Source organism: Ornithorhynchus anatinus, chromosome 4, assembly GCF_004115215.2.
Source record: "Ornithorhynchus anatinus isolate Pmale09 chromosome 4, mOrnAna1.pri.v4, whole genome shotgun sequence".
In the NCBI taxonomy this organism is placed as follows: domain Eukaryota; kingdom Metazoa; phylum Chordata; class Mammalia; order Monotremata; family Ornithorhynchidae; genus Ornithorhynchus; species Ornithorhynchus anatinus.
In genome coordinates, this window is record NC_041731.1 from 131,465,615 (window position 1) to 131,481,013 (window position 15,399).

Consider the following 15,399-nt stretch of genomic DNA (forward strand, 5'->3'; position numbering starts at 1 on the left):
TCTTATTCATTCATTCAGTAGTATTTATTGAGCGCTTACTATGTGCAGAGCACTGTACTAAGCGCTCAGAATGTACAAGTCGGCAACTGATACAGTCCCTGCCCTTTGATGGGCTCACAGTCTAATCGAGGGAGACAGGCAGACAAGAACAGTGGCAAGAAATGGAGTCAAGGGGAAGAACATCTCATAAAAACAACGGCAAATAAATAGAATCAGGGTGATGTACATCTCATTAAACAAAATAAACAAAATAAATAGGGTGAATAGCACACTCTTATGTGTGCTAGACTAGGCTGGAAGCTCACTGGGAGTAGGAAATGTGTCCATTATATTGTTACATTGTTCTCTCCCAAGTGTTTAGTACAGTGCTCTGCACACTGTAAGCACTCAGTCAATATGACTGACTGACTGACCTTCTGGGGTAGGCACAACATGACCAGATCAGATGCAGTCTCATCTTGTTTTAAACCTAGTGTGTAGCACATAGAAAACACTGAATGGATTTTGCTAGTATTTAACTTAAAGTTTGTTGAATACCTGCCAAGCCTAAAGCACTGAATAGGAGATGGATATTTCAGACGGAACAAGGCAGATCAATTTCTGTTCAGGAGTCCAAGAAGGAGCCTGGTGTAGTGATCGAGCCCGGGCCTGGGAGTCAAAGGTCATAGATTCTAATCCCAGCCCCACCACTTGTCTGCTGTGTGACCTTGGGCAAGTCACTTCAATTCTCTGAAAATCAGTTACCTCATCCGTAAAATGGGATTGAGATTGATATCTGTTTATTTGTATTGATATCTGTCTCCCCTCCTCTAGACGCTAAGCTTGTTGTGGGCAGGGATTTTGTCTCTTTATTGCTGTATTGTACTTTCCCAAGCAGGTAGTACAGTGCTCTGCACAAAGTTAGTGCTCAATAAATACGATTGAATGAATGAATGACTGTGAGTCCCACGTGAGACAGGGACTGTGTCCAACTGGATTTGCTGGTATCCATCCTGGAGCTTATTACAGTTCCTGGAGCAAAAAAGTGCTTAATAAATACCATCTTTTCCCTCCAAGCTGTAAGCTCATTGTGGGCAGGGAATGGGTCTGTTTTTGTTACATTGTACTCTCCCAAGTGCTCTGCACACAGTAAGTGCTCAATAAATATGAATGAATGAATGAAGAAATGAATGACTGAGTCCCTTGCTTTCTCAGAGCTGAATCAGAGTTCGTCCTAACAAGGCATTCTTTCTTTGGAGATTTCTTCCCCTCTTCCATGCCTCAGTTCCCTCATCTGTAAAATGGGGGTTAAGACTGTGAACCCCATGTGGGACGGGGTCCAGCCTGACTAGCTTGTATCTACCCACTGCTTAGTAAATTGCCTGGAACATAGTATGTGCTTAACAAATCCCATAAAAATATATTTAAAAATGTAGGATGACAATTCAGAATTTTGGAATAAATTGTTTTCTACATCCTCACAAACCAATTTCTTTAGTGAAGCATTTATTTGTCAACTTTGAAAATAGGGGAGAAAACCAAGACGCAACATCAGTCGTCCAAGTATTATTTAATCTTGTCATATAAAGTTGAAAGGTGACAAGGAGAAACAAGATTAAAAGCAAATCAAATGCTGCAGGTTTTTCTTAAGGAGTCAATTTAAATTTGAAGTGTTACCCACTGGAACATGCTATAGAGAAGCTGAAATGTAAAAGTTGTGAATAAATGTAAAGGCTGAAATCATTTCCTTAACATAAACTGAAACAAGATGTCCCTTCGTGCCATCTGTGAAAGCATTCTTTTGAATACGGCTGTTTTTTTTTATACTTTCAGTGAGTGAAGTTTATGGTAGACTAATTTTTCCAGTTTTTGTAGGGCTGATTTTTCCACTCTTAAAAGAGAGGATACTTTAAAATTGAAGTTGTATAATCATCTGAATTGAAGGTTTAATTTTCCTTCATTGGTAATAGCCCTCAAAATGATAATAAAACTCCCATTTTTGTCATCTTGATTGCATCAATTCTGGTGGATTGTTGGAATTCCATATTTCAGCTTGCAAATTCATTTTGCCCAGAGACTTATTTTTTTCAGTACAGGCTAACCCGGTCCACGTGTGCTTTTGCTATACCACCTTCTGCTCTTCACTGAATCTCTAAGGGAAAATGCCCACGTTAATCAATCAATTAGTGGTATTTAGTGAGCGCTTACTGCGTGCAGGGCAGAAGACAAACATAAATGCTTCATTGCTAATGCTTCTTAGTACCTCTTTTCCAATCCTTCATTCATTCAATCATATTTAGCGAGCTTTCACTATGTGCAGAACACTGTACTAAGAGCTAGGCAGATTCCCACGCAACAATAAACAGACACATTCCCGGCCCACGACAGACTTACAGTTGCTTTTCTGTGGTTGCCTAAACTCTAATCTCCTTTTTCCTCTCCTCATGTCCATAAATTGTTTATAATAATGTCTTTCTCTCCCTCTAGAGTGCAAGCTCTTTGTTGGCAGGGAATGTGTCTTCCCACTCTGTTGCATCGTACTCTCCCAAGTTTTTAGTGCAGTGCTCTGCACACAGTAAGCGCTCAGTGAGTACCATTGATTGAGAAGCAGCGTGGCGCAGTGGAAAGAGCACGGGCTTTGGAGTCAGGGCTCATGAGTTCGAATCCCAGCTCTGCCACTTGTCGGCTGTGTGACTGTGGGCAAGTCACTTGACTTCTCCGTGCCTCAGTTCCCTCATCTGTAAAAGGGGGATTAAGACTGTGAGCCCCACGTGGGACAACCTGATTCCCCTGTGTCTACCCCAGCGCTTAGAACAGTGCTCGGCACATAGTAAGCGCTTAACAAATACCAACATTATTATTATTATTGATAAACTCCCGATTCAAATTTAATCTTAAGTAATGTTTGCTCCCTTTGATTCCAGGAAATGATATTTGAATTTCAAATTTCCTTGCCTGACCCACATTTTACATCAAGGTTAGGAGAGATTTAAATAGCCTAAAAGTAAGGAGGAGAAAACCACTTTAAATTTTATTTATATTAAGTGTTTACACTGTGTCAAGCTTGGGTAGACATGAGGTAGTCAGAGCAGAGCCCGTGTCCCACATGAATCTCAAGGGAGAGGATGATTGTGCCTGTAAGCGCGTTGTGGGCGGAGAATGTGTCTGCCTATTGTTGAACTGTACTCTCCCAAGTCCTTAGTTCAGTGCTCTGCACATAGTAAGTGCTCAATAAATACAACTGAATGAATAAATTTATTAACTACTTACCATTTGTCAAGCACTGTTCTAAATACTGTTGGTATTTGTTAAGCGCTTATTATGTGCAGAGCACTGTTCTAAGCACTGGAGTAGATACAGGGTAATCAGGTTGTCCCACACGAGGCTCACAGTTTTAATCCCCATTTTACAGATGAGGTAACTGAGGCACAGAGAAGTTGAGTGACTTGCCCAAAGTCATACATCTGACAAGTGGCAGAGGCGGGATTCGAACCCATGACCTCTGACTCGTGAATCCGTGTTCTGTCCACTGAGCCACGCTGCTAGTTTCCAATCAAAGTTAAAATAGTTTCCAAAATATATATAAACAGGTTGCACACTGCAGCGTGGCTCAGTGGAAAGAGCACGGGCTTTGGAGTCAGAGGTCATGGGTTCGAATCCCGACTTGGCCACTTGTCAGCTGTGTGACTGTGGGCAAGTCACAACTTCTCTGTGCCTCAGATACCTCACCTGTAAAATGGGGATTAAGACTGTGAGCCCCACGTGGGACAACCTGATTCCCCTGTGTCTACCCCTGCGCTTAGAACAGTGCTCAGCACATAGTAAGCGCTTAACAAATACCAACATTATTATTTACCCTTCGTCTGCCCTTTCAAATATCTGGTCTACATGAAAAGACAAAGAGAGGAAAGGCCAAAAAAACAAAAAACAAAACCAAAAGACAAAAGAAACCCAAACCATCCCCCCCACACACCCTACCCCAGCCAAAAAAAAATTGCAAACCCCAAAAAACTCTTTTCTATACAGGGCGTGGTTAAAAAGTATTAAGGAATACAATATCCCCCATTAGAAACAATGGATGTCATCCATACTGAGCCAAAATACAGGGTTTCTACTTCGAGGCACCTCAACATGCTTAAGACACAACCTTTAAGTAGAGAGGTAGATAATAATAATAACAGTGGTATTTTAAGCACTTGCTATGTGCCGGGCACAGTGTTGTGCCAGCTCTGGGATGGATGCAAGCAAATCGGGTTGGAAACAGTCCCTCTCCCCTGTGGGGCTCACAGTCTTGATCCCCGTTTTACAGATGAGGTCGCTGAGGCACAGAGAAGTGAAATGACTTGCCCAAAGTCACACAGGAGACAAGTGGCAGAGCTGGGATTAGAACCCAGGTCCTCAGATTGGATAAGGTTATTGTTCCAAATGGGCCTCACAGTTTACAAGCACCTACCTGCCCCCCCTGCGCCCGACACACCCAACCCTCCCCTTCACCCCCAAGGAACGGGGACCGTGATGATTATGGCATTGGTTAAGCGCTTACTATGTGCCAAGCACTATTCTAAGGCCTGGGATAGATAGAAGTTCATCAGATTGGACACAGTCCCTGTCCCACATGGGGCTCACAGTCTCAGGAGGAAGGACAACAGGGGTTGAATCTTCATTTTACTGTTGAGGAGACTAAGGCACAGAGAAGTGAAGTAACTTGTCCAAGTTCACCCGGCAAGCGATTGACTGAGCTAAGTTTAGAACCCAGGTCCTCTGACTCCCAGGCCCGTGCCCTTTCTATTAGGCCATATTTAATTCTCACTTGTCTATTCTCTCCCAGCGTTTAGCTTGATGATCTGCCCCAAATAAGTACTTAATATTATTACTATTGGACAGATGAGGAAACTTAGGCTCGGGGGTGTTAAGTGACTTGCCCAAGGTCATTCAGCAGGCCCAGCTCCTCCAAGAGGCCTTCCCTGACTAGGCCCTCCTTTCCTCTTCTCCCATTCCCTTCTGTGTTGCCCTGACTTGCTCCCTGTTTTCAACGCAGCTCTACAGTACTTACGTCTGCTCTGCCCACGGTAAGCGCTCAAGAAATAGCATTGAATGAATGAATGAATGAATGAATGTCCATATCTGTCATTTATTTCCTTTTGCATATTAATGTCTATCTCCCCCTCTAGACTGTTAGCTCATAATGGACAGGGAATGTGCCTGTTTATTACTGTACTGTACTCTCCCATGCAGTTAGTACGGTGCTCTGCACACAATAAGTGCTCAGTAACCACAACTGACTGACTGAGGTGGCTGGCTCCGGACTCCAAACCATGTGTCCTGAGCCTCAGCCCCTTGATCACCCCGTGAGCCCCTGCTGCCATCTCAGCGAGCATCCTTTGTTGGTTCTGTGAAATCTCCGCCGTCAACCCCTGGGCCACGTCCTCCCGCGGTCCCGGAACGCCCTCCCTCCTCACCGCCACCAAACCGATTCTCTTCCCCTCTTCGAAACCCTACTTCAAACTCACCTCCTCCGAGAGGCCTTCCCAGACCGAGCTCCTCTTCTCCCTCTACTCCCTCTACCACCCCCCCTTCACCTCTCCGCAGCTTAACCCTCTTTTCCCCCCATCTCCCTCTGCTCCTCCCCCTCTCCCTTCCCCTCCCCTCGGCACTGCACTCGTCCGCTCGACTGTATATATTTTCATCATCCTATTTATTTTGTTAATGAAATGTACATCGCCTCGATTCTATTCAGTCGCCATCGTTTTTACGAGACGTCCTTCCCCTCGACTCTATTCATCGCCATCGTTCTCGTCCGTGCGTCTCCCCCGATCGGACCGTGAGCCCGTCAAAGGGCGGGGACCGTCTCTATCTGTTGCCGACTTGTTCATTCCAAGCGCTTAGTACAGTGCTCTGCATATAGTAAGCGCTCAATAAATACTATTGAATGAATGAATGAGTGAAAGAGCACAGGTGAGAAAAATCTCCTCTGGCCTTCGGACTTCCTCTTCGGCCTGGGAACAGGAGAATCGTCTTGTTGCCCTCTTGAGAATGAACCGTCTCAAGGCTCTGAGAGAAAGGGGGCTACGACCCTTGTTTCATGCTGTACAGTCTGCTTTTTATCATAATGATAACTGTGGTATTTGTTAAGTGCTTACTTGTCCTCTCCTGGTTCTCGTCATCTCTCTGGCCGTTCATTCTCGGTCTCCTTCGTGGCTCCTCCTCCCTCTCCCACCCCCTGTGGGGGTTCCTCAGGGGTCAGTTCTCAGTCCCCTTCTATTCTTCATCTACACTCTGACCCTTGGAGAACTTATCCCACCTAGATTACTGCACCAGGCTCCTTTCTGACCTCCCAACCTCCTGCCTCTCCCCACTCCAGGCCATCCTTCACTCCACTTCCCGGATCATCTTTCTACAGAAACGTTCTGGGCATGTCACCCTCCTCCTAGAAAATCTCCAGTGGTTGCCCGTCCACCTCCTTATGAAGCAAAAGCTCCCCACTCTTGGCTTCAGAGGTGTCCATCCCCTGGCCCCCTCCTACCTCACCTCCCTTCTCTCCTCCATCGCAGCCCGCACACTCCACTCCTCTGCCGCCGCTCACCTCCTCACTGGGCCTCCATCTCGCCCGTCCCGCCGTCGACCCCCGGCCCACGTCCCGCCTCTGGCCCGGAACGCCCTCCCTCCTCAAATCCCACAGACAATGACTCTCCCCAACCTTCAAAGCCCTACTGACGGCCCATCTCCTCCAAGAGGCCTTCCCTGCCTAAGCCCCACTTTTCCTCATCTCCCACTCCCTTCTGCATCACCCTGACTTACTCCCTTTGCTCTTCCCCCCTCTCCCTGCCCTATGGCACATGTATATATCCGTAATTTTATTTATTTATATTGATGTCTGTTTATAATAATAATAATAATGTTGGTATTTGTTAAGCACTTACTATGTGCAGAGCACTGGGGTAGATACAGGGTAATCAGGTTGTCCCACTTGTGGCTCACAGTTACTCCCCATTTTCCAGATGAGGTCACTGAGGCACAGAGAAGTGAACTGACTTGCCCACAGTCACCCACCTGACAAGCGGCAGAGCCGGGAGTCGAACCCATGTCCTCTGACTCCGAAGCCCAAGCTCTTTCCACTGAGCCACGCTGCTTCCCCTAACAATAATAATAATAGCAATAATGGTATTTGTTAAGTGCTTACTATGTTCCCGGCACTGTATTAAGTGCTGGGGTGGATACAGACAAATCCAATCTCTGTCGCACATGGGGCTCACAGTCTTTATCCCCATTTGACATTTTAAGGAACTGAGCCTCAAGAAGTGAAGTGACTTGCCCAAGGTCACGCAGCGGACACGTGGGAGAGCCGGGATGAGAACACAGGTCCTTCCGTCTCCCAGGCCTGTGCTGTATCTATTAAGCGCTTAATACAGTACTGAGAAGCAGTGTGGCTTAGTGGAAAGAGCCCAGGCTTGGGAGTCAGAGGACGTGAGTTCTAATCCCGGCTCCGCCCCTTGTCTTCTGTGTGATCTTGGGCAAGCCACTTCACTTTTCTGGGCCTCAGTTCCCTTATCTGTAAAATGGGGATTAAGACTGTGAGCCCCATGTGGGACAACTTGATTAGTTTGTATCTACCTCAGTGCTCAGAAGAGTGCTTGGCACATAGTAAGCACTTAAAAAATATCACCATCGTTATTATTATTACAGAGCTCTGCACACAGAAAGTGCTCAATAAATACCCTTGAGTGATGGATGGATTGATTAATGTGCTTGGAATTCACACAGAGACTGAGACCGAAACGGATTGGCTTAGAACAAGAATCGTTCTCAATTATCGCCGGGGTCTCGGCCTGAGCTGGCCTGAACTGGAATAGATGTGGATGGGAAGGATGATAATAATAACGATAATGATGATAGTGATAACCGTGGTATTTGTTAGGCACTTACTATGTGCCAGGCATTGTACTAAGCCCTGGGGTGGATACGAGCAAATTGAGTTGGACATAGTCGCTGTCCCCCCATGAGGTGCATAGTCTTCATCCCCATTTGACAGTCAAGGAAACTGAGGCCCAGGGAAGTGAATAATAATGATGGTATTTGTTAAGCGCTTACTATGTGCAGAGCACTGTTCTAAGCGCTGGGGTAGTCACAGGGGAATCAGGTCGTCCCACGTGGGGCTCACAGACTTCATCCCCATTTTCCAGATGAGGTCACTGAGGCACAGAGAAGTGAAGCGACTTGCCCACAGTCACACAGCTGGCAAGTGGCAGAGCCGGGATTTGAACTCATGACCTCTGACTCCAAAGCCCGGGCTCTTTCCACTGAGCCACGCTGCTTCTCTGCGTGAAGTGACCTGGCCAAGGCCACACAGCAGACAAGTGGGGAGTTGGGATTAGAACCCAGGTCCTTCTGACTCCCCGGCCCAGGCTCTGTCTCCCTCTAGTCCGTGAGCTTGTTGTGGGCAGGGATTGTCTCTCTTTACTGCTCTATTGCACTTTCCCAAGTGCTTAGTACAGGGTTCTGCACACATTAAATGCTCAATAAATACGATTGAAAGAATGTGTCGGCACTGTTCTAAGCAACAGGGTGGATGCAAGCAGATCGGGTTGGACACAGTCCCTGTTCCCACATGGGGCTCACAATCTCAATCCCCATTTTATCGATTATGCATCATGGCATAGTGTAACTACCCCAGCGTTTAGTGCGGTGTCTGACACATAGTAGAGTGTAACAAACACCTTTTTAAAAACAACCAAATGTAAACTGATTTTACAGACTTCCTGGGAGAGGGCTGGGCTTGACTTTGTCCATGGCAGCTGGTCATGTTTCCTAGCCTGGGGGGTGGGGAGCTTTTTCGTGCGTGACATCCAGTCTGTCCTTGAATAAGTCCTGTCCCTGCTGGGTTGGAGCTGAACAGAGAAGCCACGAACTATTCCCTCTCACCTGAACTCTTTGGCCTGCTGGGAAAACGGGGGATCTGCAGACCTGGGTTCTAACCCCGGCTCTGCCACCGGTCTGTCTTCTTCACTCCGCTGCCCGGCTCATCTTCCCGCAGAAACGGTCTGGGCATGTCACACCTTCTTAGAAACCTCCAGTGGTTGCCTATCGACCTCTGCACAAAACAAAAACTTCTCACTCTAGGCTTCGAGGCTGTCCATCACCTTGCCCCTTCCTACCTCTCCTCCCTCCTCTCTTTCTACCGCCCGTCCCGCACGCTCCGCTCCTCCGCCGCCCGCCTTCTCACCTTCCCCCGTTCTCGCCCATCCCGCCGTCGACCCCCCGGGCCGCGTCCTCCCGCCGTCCCGGAACGCCCTCCCTCCTCACCTCCGCCAAACTGATTCTCTTCCCCTCTTCAAAGCCCTACTGAGAGCTCACTTCCTCCGAGAGGCCTTCCCACACTGAGCTCCCCTTCTCCCTCTGCTCCCTCTATCCCCCTCTTCACCTCTCCGCAGCTAAACCCTCTTCTCCCCCCTTTCCCTCTGCTCCTCCCCCTCTCCCGTCCCATCCCCTCAGCACTGTACTCGTCCGCTCGACTGTAGATATCTTCATGACCCTATTTATTTTGTTAATGAGATGTACCTCACCCTGATTCTATTTATTTGCTATTGTTTTAATATGTTCTTCCCCTCGATTCTATTTATTGCCATCATTCTTGTCTGTCCGTCTCCCCCGATTAGACCGTAGGCCCATCAAAGGGCAGGGACTGTATCTGTTACCGGTTTGTACATTGCAAGCGCTTAGTACAGTGTTCTGCACATAGTAAGCACTCAATAAATACTACTGAATGAATGAATGAATGTGTGACCTTGGGCAAATCACTTCACCTCTCTGGGCATTATTCTAGACTGGAAGCCCGCTGTGGGCAGTGATTGTCTCTCATTACTGCTGAATTATACTTTCCAAGTGCTTAGTACGGTGCTTTGCACATGGTAAGCGGTCACAAAAATATGATTGAATGAATGAATAATTATGATGGGATTTGTTAGGCGCTTACTATGTGCCAAGCACCATTCGAAGTGCTGGGGTAGATGCAAGGTAGTCAGGCTGTCCCATGTGAGGCTCACAATCTTCACCTCCCTTTTACAGATGAAGAAACTGAGGGACAGAGAAGTTAAGTGGCTTGGCCAAGGTCACACAGCAGGCAAGTGCCGGATGCGGAATTAGAACCCACATCCTCTGACTCCCAAGCCCGGGATCTTGCCACTAAGCCACGCAGCTTCTCTTTGATTCATTCAATAATTCGTCATTCATTCATTCATTCAATCACATTTATTGAGCGCTGAACACAGGGAGGTTGGGAGAGTAGAAAATAACGATATTCATTCAGTCGTATTTATTGAGCACTTATTGTGTGCAGAGCATTGTACTAAGCACTTGGGAAAGTACAATATAACCATAAACACATTCCCAGCCCACAGTGAGCTTACAGTCTAGAAGGGGAGACGGATGTTAATATAAATAAATAAAATGACAGATACGGACATGAGTGATGTGGGGCTGAGAAGGGGGTTGAGCAAAGGGAGCAAGTCAGGGAGATGCAGAAGGGAGTGGGAGGAGAGGAAAGGAGGGCTTACGCCAGGAAGGCTTCTTGGAGGAAGTGTGTCTTCGATGAGTCTTTGAAGGCGGGGAGACTGATCGTCTGTGGGATTTGAGGAGGGAGGGTGTTCCAGGCCGGAGGCAGGACGTGGACCAGGAGTCGTCGACAAGACAGGTGAGAACGAAGCCCAGGGAGAAGGTTAGCGGCGTCAGACGAGTGGAGTGTGCGGCTGGGCTGGAGAAGGAGAGAAGGGAGGGGAGGTAGGAGGAGCCAAGGTGTGGGAGTGCTTTAAAGCCAATGGTGAGGAGTGGAGAGGACTTTTTTTTTTGGATGTGGAGATGGATGGGCAACCACTGGATTGGCATTAGTTTCCTCATTTGTAAAATGAGAATTAAATATTGAAACTTGTGACTGTGTTCAATCTCATAGCACACAGTACGTGCTAAATAAATACCATAAGGATTTTTATTATCCACACTATCCTCCTGTTTTGTTATATTTTGGGGCTTTCCTTGCAGTTGGTAATGATAATGAATGATATCTGTTGAATATTTTCCTGTACGCTTGCAAGGAAGTCTCTCCCGGAAGCACAAGAGGGATGGAAATAGGGCCCCCACTTTCTCCCTCTCCAAAGCCTTAGGAAAATGATATCTCTTCCCAGAGGCCTTCCCCGACTAAGCCCTCATTTCCCCTCTTCTCATTAATTCATTCAATTGTATTTATTGAGCGCTTACTGTGTGCAGAGCGCAGAATTAAGAGCTTGGCAAGTACAATTTGGCAACAGATAGAGACAATCCCTACCCAACACCGGGCTCACAGTCTAAGCACTTGCCTCTGCAGTTGTCTCTGGCCTGGAACGCCCTCCCTCCTCCAATCTGACAATGACTCTCCCCCACTTCAAAGCCTTATTGAAGGCCCATCTCCTCCAGGAGGCCTTCCCTGACTAAGCCCCTCCTTTCCTCTTCTCCCACTCCCTTCTGCGTCACCCTGACTTGCTCCCTTTATTCATCCCCACACCCTCCCAGCCCCACACCCCTTATATACATATCTGTCATTTCTTTATTTCTATAAATGTCTATCTCCCACTCTAGACAGTAAGCTCCTTGTGGACAGGGAATGTGTCTGTTTACTGTTATGTTATACTCTCCCGAGAGGTTAGTACAGTGCTTTGCACACAGTAAATGCTCAGTAAATATGATTGAATGAATGCACTGATATCACTACCCTCCCAGCCCTGCAACACTTATCTGTTATTTATTTATATCTATTAATCTGTCTCCCCTTCTAGACTGTAAGCTCCTCATGGGCAGGGAACTGTCTACCCACTCTGTGATATTGTGCTCTCCCAAATGCTTAGTACCGTGCTCTGCACCCAAGGAGCACTTAATTCCCCCGATTAGACTGTAAATCCATCAAAGGGCAGGGACTGTCTCTATCTGTTACCGATTTGTCCATTCCAAGTGCTTGGTACAGTGCTCTGCACATAGTAAGTACTCAATAAATACTATTGAATGAATGAATGAATAATAAATATATATGCATATATTTATTATTCTACTTATTTTATTAATGACGTGTATATAGCTATGATATCATTTATTTATATTGATGCTATTGATGCCTGTCTACCTCTTTTGTTGCCTGTCTCCCCCCCTTCTAGACTGTGACCCCTTTGTGGTCAGGGATTGTCTCTGTTGCTGAACTGTACTTTCCAAGAGCGTAGTACAGTGCTCTGTACACAGTAAACGCTCAATAAATACAACTGAATGAAGGAATAAATATCAATGATGGATGGAAAGTCAATGGGCCCGGCTCATTGAAGCTGAGAGTCATTTGAAACTCTCTTCCGATCTCAGCCCTCCTGATCTGGTTTCCAGTTTGCAGATAGAGGCGAATTTTGGATTTTTCTGCTAATGAACTGAAAAAGCCTTATGCAACCGGGAGGGTAGAAAACCCAGTGGCCCTCTTAACTTCCCTCCAGCCGCTTGCCACACACTTCAGTCAGACACCAGTGAACTTGTCAGCCCTCTCCCCGCAAATCATTCGTCTAAAAAAGTGACTGGCTTCTAAGGCAGAGGATGCGGTGTTCTCCTTGTTTTGTAAAGCAGTCCCAAATGGGTGAGTCATATCATTATATTGGTTCTTATTTGGGAGAAATATTGTATTTCTGTTCGAGGTCATTTATGGATGATTGCAACTCTTCTGCCAGTTCCAATTTGGTAACTGTCTCCAACCAACCAGGCAGAGAGACGGGCATGGAGGAAATTGAAGTAAAATGCAGCTTACATGAGGAAATAGCGGTGAGTCAATCAATGGGATTTGTTGAGCACTTACCTTGTGCAGAGCACTGTACTAGGCACTTGGGAGGGTGCAATGAAACAGGGTTGGAAGATAGGATAAGGAGCTTAGAGCAACATAGGTGATTCTAGTTCAAACTTACAATGTTGTGGGGTGGATGCTACTAAATACTACATATGTGAGCCCCATGGGGAACAGGGACTGATTCCTAGCCAAATAAACTGCCACTTTTCGGCTGTGTGACTGTGGGCAAGTCACTTAACTTCTCTGTGCCTCAGTTCCCTCATCTGTAAAATGGGGATTGAGACCGTGAGCCCCACGTGGGACAACCTGATTCCCCTATGTCTACCCATGCGCTTAGAACAGTGCTCGGCACATAGTAAGCGCTTAAAAAATACCAACATTATTATTATTATTATTATATTGCATCCACCCCAGCACTTAGCACAATGCTTGGAACACAATAAGCATTTGAAAAATGCCCATCAATAAGTGGTATTTATCGAGCAATTACGCTGTGCGGAACGGTGTAATGGTAATAATAATGCCGGCATTTGTTAAGCGCTTACTATGTGCCGAGCACTGTTCTAAGCACTGGGGTAGATACGGGGTAATCAGGTTGTCCCACGTGAGGCACAGTTAATCACCGTTTTACAGATGAGGTCACTGAGGCCCAGAGAAGTCAAGTGACTTGCCCACAGTCACACAGCTGACAAGTGGCAGAGCTGGGATTCGAACCCATGACCTCTGATTCCCAAGCCCGGGCTCTTTCTACTGAGCCACGCTGCCTCTCTAATAATAATAATCATACCATAATAATAATAATGATGTTGACAGTTGTTAAGCGCTTATTATGTGCCGAGCCCCGTTCCCTGCGCTGGGGCAGGGACAAGGTAATCAGGTGGTCCCACGTGGGGCTCACAGCCTTCATCCCCATTTTCCAGATGAGATAACTGAGGCACAGAGAAGTGAAGTGACTTGCCCAAGGTCACATGGGCTGACAGCTGGAGGACAGGATTAGAATCCAACGACCTCTGACTCCCGAGCCTGTGCTCTCTCCACTAAGACGCGAATGCTTGGTAAAGTATGATGCCACAGAATTGGTAAGACATTCCTTATCCACAGGGAGCTGACAGTCTAGACTCTACAGTCTGATCCCATTAATATTGATCAATCAGTGGGATTTATTGAGCGTCTACAGTGTGCGGAACACTGTATCGACTGCTTGGGAGAGTACAATATAGCGATATGTCGCAGACACATTTCCCGCCCCCCACAAGCTATTTCTATTTTGACATGTGGATTCCAAATCGTAGTGTCCCAAGGTCTTAGCACAGTGCTCTGCACACAGTAAGGGCTCAGTAAATACAATTGATTGCTTAGTTGATGTTCCAATCCCAGCTTTCGGCCTCAGGGAAAGGGTCTGGCTCTGAGAGTCAGTGATCAGGGTTCATTCACTCCATCGTATTTATTGAGCACTTCCTCTGTGCAGAGACCTGTACTGAGTGCTGGGGAAAGTACAATAACACAATAAACAGACACGTTCCCTGCCCACAGTGAGCTTATTAAGTGCTTACTATGTGCAAGGAAATGTACTAATGAGATGTTCTTCCCCTCGACTCTATTTATCGCCATCGTTCTCGTCCGCCCGTCTCCCCCGATTAGACCGTGAGCCCGTCAGAGGGCAGGGACCGTCTCTCTCTATCTGTTGCCGACTTGTTCATTCCAAGCGCTTAGTACAGTGCTCTGCACATAGTAAGCTCTCAGTAAATACTATTGAATGAATGAATACTAAACCTCGGAGCAGGTACGAGCAAATCAGATTGGTATAGTCCCTATCCTACTTGAGGGTTTCAGTCTCAGTCTCAATCCCCATTTTACAGATGAGGTAACTGAGGCACTGAGAAGTGAAGTGATGTGCCCAAGGTCTCAGCAGACAGGTGGTGGAGCTGGGATTAGAACCCATGACCTTCTGACTCCCGGGTCTGTATTCTGTCCACTACGCCATGCTGCTTCTCTCTGATAACTGTGGTATTTGTTAAGTGCTTACTGTGCCAGTCACTGTACTGAGCGCCGGGGTGGATCCAGGCAAATCGGGTGGACACAATCCCTGATCCAAGTGGGGCTCAGGTCTCAATCCCCATTTTACAGATGAGGAAACTGAGGCCTAGAGAAGCAAAGTGACTTGCCCGCGGTCACATAGCAGAGAAGTGGCAGAGCCAGCTTTACACTCATTCAATCGTATTTATTGAGCGCTCACTGTGTGCAGAGCACTGTGAGCCTTCTGACTCCCAGGCCTGGGCTCTAGCCACTACGCCATGCTGCTGCACTGAATGAATGAATGAATGAATGAATGAAAGTCTTCTTCCAAGGTCTCGGTTCAGTGCTTTTCACAGAGTAGATCTTCAGCTCCTTCAAGGAGGGGATTCTGTCTCCCCCGATTAGACCGTAAGCCCATCAGAGGGCAGGGACTGTCTCTGTTACTGATTTGTCCATTCCAAGCGCTTAGTCCAGTGCTCTGCACATAGTAAGCGCTCAATAAATACTATTGAATGAATGAATAAATACTATTGAATGAATGAATTGATGATTCTGTCTGCTAATATCGC